Here is an 8,084-nt window from a genome sequence, read left to right as displayed (position 1 = left end):
TGTGTGTGTGTGTGTGTGTGTATATATATATATATATATATTTTTTTCATGGAAAGTCACTGAAAAAGTAGAAACACCAACTATATTTAAAACCTACTGTGTGTTTTCCAGCCAAGTACTGTTTCTCACATCTGTAATCCCAGCACTTTGGGAGGCCAAGGTGGGTGGATCACCTGAGGTCAGGAGTTCAAGACAAGGCTGGCCAACATGGCAAAACCCCATCTATACTAAAAATACAAAAATTAACCTGGTGTGGTGGCTTGTGCCTGCAGTCCCAGCTGCTTGGGAGACTGAGGCAGGAGGATCGCTTGAACCTGGGAGGCAGAGGTTGCAGTGAGCCAAGATTGTGCCACTGCAGTCCAGCCTGGGTGACAGTGTGAGACTCCGTCTAAAATGAAATAAAATAAAACCTACTGTGTGGCTGGGCGCGGTGGCTCAAGCCTGTAATCCCAGCACTTTGGGAGGCCGAGACGGGCGGATCACGAGGTCGGGAGATCGAGACCATCCTGGCTAACACGGTGAAACCCCGTCTCTACTAAAAAAATACAAAAAACTAGCCGGGCGAGGTGGTGGGCGCCTGTAGTCCCAGCTACTCAGGAGGCTGAGGCAGGAGAATGGCGTGAACCCAGGAGGCGGAGCTTGCAGTGAGCTGAGATCCGGCCACTGCACTCCAGCCTGGGCGACAGAGCGAGACTCCGTCTCAAAAAAAAAAAAAAAAAAACCTACTATGTGTTTTCCTCATTATGCCACTTAAAATTGTGTGTGAACATACAATAATAATACTGATAGCCTGTAGTCCTGGCTACTCAGGAGGCTGAGGCAGGAGGATGGTTTGAACCCAGGAGTTTGAGCTGCAGTGAGCTGTGGTTGTGCCACTGCATTCTAGCCTGGGCAATAGAGTTTTAATAATTAATAATCATTAATTCAATAATAATAATTTTTGTAATATAATTTCACCGACAGTCATGGCTAACTGATCAAATATAGTCCACCTACAACGTAACAGACAACTCATTCCTCAATGTGCATGACCTTGTAATTACGTCTTTTTCACCTAGAGAAGATCTTACAAGATATACTTCTCTTGCATATGGCTGGACCTAACTAGTCTCCCTATTTTAATGTTCTTCTTTTTAGTGTTCCTATTTTGTTTTATGTCTTTCGAGACAGGGTCTTGCTCTGTCACTCAGGCTGGAGTACAGTGGTACCATCATAGCTCACTGTAGCCTTGATCTCCTGGGCTCAAGCGATCCTCCTGTCTCAGTTTCCTGAATAGCTGAGACTACAGGCACATGGCACCACACCTGGCTAAGTTTTGTGTTTTCTTTTGTAGAGATGGGATTTCGCCATGCTGCCCAGGCTAGTCTTAAACTCCTGGGCTCAAGCAATCAGCTGCCTCGGCCTCCCAAAGTGCTGAGATTACAGGCGTGAGCCACAGCACCCGGCCTTAGTGTCCCTATTTATTTATTTATTTTTGAGATGGAGTCTCACTCTCTTGCCCAGGTTGGAGTGCAGTGGCATGGTTTCAGCTCACTGCAACCTCTGCCTCCAGGGTTCAAGCAATTATCCTGTCTCAGCCTCCCAAGTAGCTGGGATTACAGGCATCTGCCACCGCACCCAGCTAATTTTTGTATTTTTAGTAGAGATGGGGTTTCACCATATTGGTTAGGCTGGTCTCGACCTCCTGACCTCAGGTGATCCACCCGCCTCAGCCTCCCAAAGTGCTGGGATTATAGGCATGAGCCACTGCACCCAGCCTAGTGTCCCTATTTTAATGCAATGATTTTGTTTCTGAACTAATATCACTCGCCCTCTGAATTTAATAAGAAATATTCCAGCAAGGCTGGGCACGGTGGCTTACGCCTGTAATCCCAGCACTTTGAGAGGCCGAGGTGGGCAGATCACGAGGTCAGGAGATCGAGACCATCCTGGCTAACACAGTGAGACCCCGGCTCTACTAAAAATACAAAAATCAGCCGGGCTTGGTGGCGGGCGCCTGCAGTCCCAGCTACTCAGGAGGCTGAGGCAGGAGAATGGTGCGAACCCGGGAGGCGGAGCTTGCAGTGAGCCAAGACAGTGCCACTGCACGCCAGCGTGGGCAACAGAGCGAGACTCCATCTCAAAAAAAAAAAAAAAAATATATATATATATATCTCCCAGCAAATACCCATCACTAACATGTCACATACATGTAACAACAACAAAATCATGAATCTTTGCACCTCGTTTGATGAGCGACCTTATGAAGTGCGGTCTGTTTTGTCCGCCTTCTTGAACGAGACAAACAGGTCTCTCTTCACCCCGTGATGCCACAGAAGGAACCAGCCTGGCTTTGTCATAGTCTCCTGGTGAACCCTTGAGCCCTGAGAAGGAGAATTGCTGGCAGAATCTCTGCATTGAATCCCAGTTCTACCACTTTCTAGCTGTGTCACCTGGGACCAGTCACCTCCCCTCTCTGGGCCTTCCATCTTCTCTGTAAAATGGGGATGAAAGGAGACAACACATGTAGCGTATTCAGTGGCTGGCTGGTATGTCATGTGTGCCCAATAAGTGTCAGCACTCAAGCCTGTAATCCCAGCACTTTGGGAGGCCGAGACGGGCGGATCACAAGGTCAGGAGATCGAGACCATCCTGGCTAACACGGCGAAACCCCGTCTCTACTAAAAAAAAACCACAAAAAATTAGCCGGGCGAGGTGGCGGCGCCTGTGGTCCCAGCTACTCGGGAGGCTGAGGCAGGAGAATGGCGGGAACCCGGGAGGCGGAGCTTGCAGTGAGCTGAGATCTGGCCACTGCACTCCAGCCTGGGCGACAGAGCGAGACTCCGTCTCAAAAAAAAAAAAAAAAAAAGTGTCAGCAAAACACAAACAAACAACCAGCTGAAGGGCTCGCTGATCTGTCCTCGGAGGCCCTTTCCCAGTTGAGTCTGAGATTGCAACATCATCATGGACATTGTTTGCCCTTCTGTGATGCACGCCTCACCCCAGCCTGGGGAACCCTCCAGGAAAGGCCTGATTTATCTCTGGGTCCACAGCAGCCTGCACGGAGCAAGCGTTGGAACTTGCTGAATGACCACTTTCCCCTGCACTTGTAGGTAGAGCTCTGCTGCCTGCTCCTTGGGTCCTGTCTGTTCTGTTGGCATCAGCTGTCACTTGCCATCACTCAAGGCTGGGTGCTCCTCATCCCCTAACCAACCCTGGCCACAGTCACTGATAACCCCTTCCTCTGAGCTGTCCCCTCCCACCCTCAGCTAAACTGGGTGCTCTATGGGGACGGGGACAGCCAGGGGTTACCAGTGTGCTGGGAATGGCAAGGCCCCAACTCAGAAGTGTCCCCTACGTGCCAGGTCCCCCACCTAACCCCTCCGCACCTGCAGTCAGTCTCGAATCTCCCCAGCATTCTGGGAGGTAGGTAGTAATTCCCGCTCAACCTCCGATAGCAGCAGTTAAGAGAGGAGGAAAGTCAGGCTCAGAGAGACCAGGCACCTTCCCAAAGTCACTAGGCGAGGGTGTGATGGGACCAGCGTTCAAATCCCGGCAGTGAAGTCCAGAGCCCAGGCCTGCAGGCTGACTCCTCTCCACCCTGCCAGAGCCCCTGGGTGGCCTGTGTGTCCTTTCCTTCAAGCCCCAGCCCTGGTGGTCCCAGGCTACTGCATCCACCCAGAGGGGAAAGCAAAGGAGGGGTGTAGTCCTGACTCAGGCGCCCCCAACCTCCCTCCTCAGGCGAACAAAGCCCAGGGTCTCTCTCCTAAGTGGGGACTTTCCCATAGTGCCAGACCCATTTCCTGGAGGTGGGATGAGGAAGAAACAAACCAGAGGCCCAGAAACTGACACACAGAGGAGAGGGACAGAGTCATCAGGCTGCAGAGCGGGAAAGGTGGCCAGAAAAAGAGAGAGAAGCTGCAGAGACTTGGGCAGAAAATATGAAAAGAGAGAGAAGGGGGAGACCCAGTCGGGGAGGGAGGGAGGATGACAGAGAAATTCAGAGTGGTGAGGGTTGGGGAGAGAAGAAGCGAGAGCGAGAAGAAATGAAGGAGAGAGAGAGAGAGTAGGGATGAGACAGATTCAGACAGACAGAGGGAGACTGAGGCAGAGAATGAGAAGTGGGAAGGGCCGGGACCTGGAGAGCTGGAGGCGGAGGGAGGGTGGATGTGGAGACCCCGTGCAGGGCAGCAGAGGGGGCGGGCCTGCTGGCGGCAGCAGAGGCTGTTTCCGCTGCACCCCTTATCAGCCTGCTGCCAGATGTTCAGATCCGATGCCAATGTCAGAGAAGTCCATAGTGCTGGGTCAAGGCCGTGGCCGGCGGGAGCCTCAGCTGCAGTGTGGGGAGGGGGGCTAGGGGCCTGCAATAGACCTTCTCGCTCTTCCCCCTCTGCCTGGTGGCTCTCTGGGCTGGACCACCTCATGGGGATGGGGAAGACCAGGTGCCTCTGGGGCCACTTCTCTAGACTGAGAGCAGGGACTTGTGGAGGCAGAGTGGGGCTCCTGGCAACACGTGGACACGTACATCTTTGCACATTCGAGAAAACACGTGGACACACACTCAGGCACATGAGTGCACAGTGCCACATGGGGACAGCTCACAGAGTGCAGTGAAGAGCTGCGCCCCCACGGCATTCCGCAGTAGCCCACAGCCTGCTGGAGCCCCTGCTCTGCGTGTTCAGCTTAGGGCCCTACCCCTCAACCCCTCACCTGACCCAGGACTGCAACCCGCGCTGGAGAAGCGAGGCAGGGGCCTCTTTGTGGCTGATACTATTTCCGGGGCCCACACTGCTCTTCTATGAACTGGATGTGCCTGGAATCTGCTGTCCCCAGGGCTGGGCAGAGGACCTGGGACCCTTAGAACATGAGGCCTGGGGGAGCCCCCGTAGGATGTGCAGAAGGTGGCATCTGGCAGAGCTGGGCTCCAGCCTTGGGTCTGGCCTCTCCGCCAGGCTCCTGGAGCGTGCAGTGCAGCTGGGGCCCCCAGCTTGGAGTAGCTTATCTCTCGGTGCACACGCTTGGCCCTCAAGGGGTGACCCAGCCTTGCTCCCCACATTCCACTTCAGTCACGCAGCCGGTGGGCCCCCCACAGCCCCGAGAAAGGGCCTGTGCTTGGAGGGTGGTCAGGAGCCATCGCGCTGAACCACCCCCTGCTGGGCTCCAGCCCTGCACAGCCATCTCTGGTGTGTCTTCGCTCGTCTCTGCTTTCACCTCTGTCACGATGAATCTGTCACTGTCGGTATCTTAATCACGTTCTAACTTGTTTCTCTCTGCTATTTTCAGCCTCTGAGTCTGTTTTTCTTTTCTCTCTCTGGGGTCCTTGAATGGGGCCACATCTAAGGATACTGACGCTCTTCTTTCTAGCTCACAGTGGCCAGCCGGGTGGGAATGTCTGTGAGAACTTGGGCTCGGGTGAGGGACAAAGGGCCTCGGAAAGCAGGGACCTTGGAACTGTAGTGGGTGAGCTGGGGCAGCCCAAGGAGCCCAAATTCAGGCCCCCTCCCACCCACGGCTAGGAGTCAGCCTGGATGATGGACACTGATAGGGCTTGGCGCTGGAGGGCTCCGCCATTTAGTGGAGAAGCCTGGGGGTGGTAGCAACGGGGAGGAAGCTGGGGCTGGAGGTCTCCCAGCCTGAGAGCCTCCTTCCTGTTTGTAGGGAAGTCACTGCCTCAGAAACCTGCTAGCGGGAGAGGAGGGAGGCCATGGGGACTTCCGGGAAGCTGGCCAAGGGCCCGAGGCCACCCTCCCTGTGCCCACATGGGGCCCTCCGGCCCTGGCTTAAAATAGTGCAGTTCCTCCTGTAATGCTGCTGGGCCCAGCCCAGACCTCAGAGCGCTGCTGGCTGGCTGCTCGTGCTGCCCGCAGAGGCCCAGGTAGCCAGCCCTCCTCAGATTGTGGCTGGAGGCTTCGTGGGAATATGGGTGGGAATGGGGAGTTGCAGAGAAAGCATGGGTTCCTGAGTCAGAAGCCCTGGATTCAGGTCTCAGCTCGAACACTGACTAGCTGTGAGACTTTGGGCTGGTCCATTTTGCCTCCCTGAGCCTCAGTTTCCACTTACGGAAAACAGGGTGAGCGCCTGGCTTTTAACCTGAACGAGATGACATATGTAGCAGATTCCTTTCGACCTTGCCACACATAAAGTGGACACTCAAAAAATGGGAGATCCTTTTGCCTCCAACTCCTCATCTGAGGAAGTGCCTCCTGGAAGCACTCCTCAGTACCTACACTGCTCCCAGGACTGGGTGTTGAACAAGGAAGGTTTGTGGAGAGGCAGCATGCAGGGAGGGCAAGATGGGGCTGTGGTCTCCATGGTGAGACTTGTTGCCAAGGGAACAAGACTCCAAGAGCCCCGGGTCTGGCAGTTGGGCACTTTTGCCATAGGATCTGAGAGACTGATTACCACTGTGGACCTAAAACCCTGATGGGCAGCCAGGCCAAGGCTCCTGGCTCTGCTGAGTTTCTGCTGTTGGGGTGTAGGGGCGACAGCTCCCCGTACCCAGCCTCCTTTCAGGTATTGACTTCACTGAGACCCAACATTAAGCCAGACACACTCACTCTTCCTTAACCCTGCCCCCTGTCCCCCAGGACACAGGTACCATCACCTCCATTTGTCTGACAGGGAAATTGAGGATCGGAGAAGCATCTGTCTGGGTCAAGGTCACATACAACCAGGAAGGGCAAGAACTGGAACGAGGAGTTGCAGAAAAAGCATGGGTTCCTGAGTCAGAAGCCCTGGATTCAGGTCTCAGCTCCAACACTGACTAGCTGGTGAGATCTCTGGTTGATGTGCCTGCTGTCTCATAGACTGCTTGAAGGAAATGACCCCTGGAAAGAGCTCTGTGTAGTCAGACCCAACCTCATCCCAGGACTCTCCCTTGCCATCATTTCCAGGGGCGTCTGTCTTCAGACTCTGACTTAATTTGGAGTAGCCAGCTTTCCCTGTTTCTTCAGGTATGTAGATGGTTTTACGTACCTCTGAGGGTTTGCACAAGGATAAGAATCACAGCACAGATCCTATCGAATAGTACGCACTCAATCGATGCCAGTTTATATTTATTCCTGACATTTGGTTTATATTCATTCCTGACATCTCACCAGTTATGTAACCTCAAGCAAATGACTTACTCTTTCTGGGCCTCAGTTTTCTTGTCTGTAATATGGGATCATTATAGCATTAATCTCACTGGGTTGCCCTGGGGAATCAGTAGTACTCTAATGCACACAAAATATTTAGCACAGAGCTTTGCTTTGTTTTCTAGATGTTACTTTATTATTGTTCCGTATTATTGGCTGGCACCCAGGAAACTAAAAACTCAGTGTCACATAGGCAGCAATTTATGTATTTAGAGCAGTGTCCTTTTATTCCATGGAATATTATCCCAGCAGAATTTTAACAGGAGGCAAAAAAGTCCAATGCTCAAATGCTTTTGGTAGAACCTGGGTTAAACGTTAGTTTTCTTCAGGTGGGACTTCTCAGAGCCTTTAGTATGCCAATAAGGGCTGAGAATCAATGAGGACGATAGAGCAAGTGCAGCACTTCCCGTATTTTTGGCAACAGAATTCTGGCTTTTTCCATGGAACCATCTTGGGGTGAAGGCGGGGGGGTTTGTGTTCTGAGAAGCCATACGAACGGTAGCACCTGCAGTATTCTACATGTTTGGACAGCACCGCTTTTCAGCTCACTTTGGTTGGGTCTGTTCATCCACCTCTTACAGAATTAATCCTTTATTAATGTTTATTATTTTTATTTATTTTTGTATTGAAAAGGTTCACCCAAAGGCCATTACTGAGCTTTGCTACAAACTCTGGACGCCCACATTCAGCACTACTGAATTGCTAAGACTGAGCAGGGAGGAAGCCTGTTGCAACTTTAGTATCAGATAGACCTGGATTCAAAAGCCAATTCTGCCACTGACTCATGTGTCATCTGAAGCAAAAGGCTTAACTTCCTTGAGCCTCAATTTGCTTATTAGAAAACCGGGGCTGACACCTACCCCTTGCAAGGCCGTTAGGAAGATTACTGAGGTGACACGCGCGAAGCACCAATCACAGTGCCTGGACTCTCGAGGCGGTGGGCCAATGCGTCCCTTCTCCTCCCGGCAC

This window comes from Macaca fascicularis, chromosome 15, assembly GCF_037993035.2.
Source record: "Macaca fascicularis isolate 582-1 chromosome 15, T2T-MFA8v1.1".
In the NCBI taxonomy this organism is placed as follows: domain Eukaryota; kingdom Metazoa; phylum Chordata; class Mammalia; order Primates; family Cercopithecidae; genus Macaca; species Macaca fascicularis.
The sequence above is the reverse complement of the archived record's forward strand: the minus strand, read 5'-3'. Positions refer to the sequence as shown.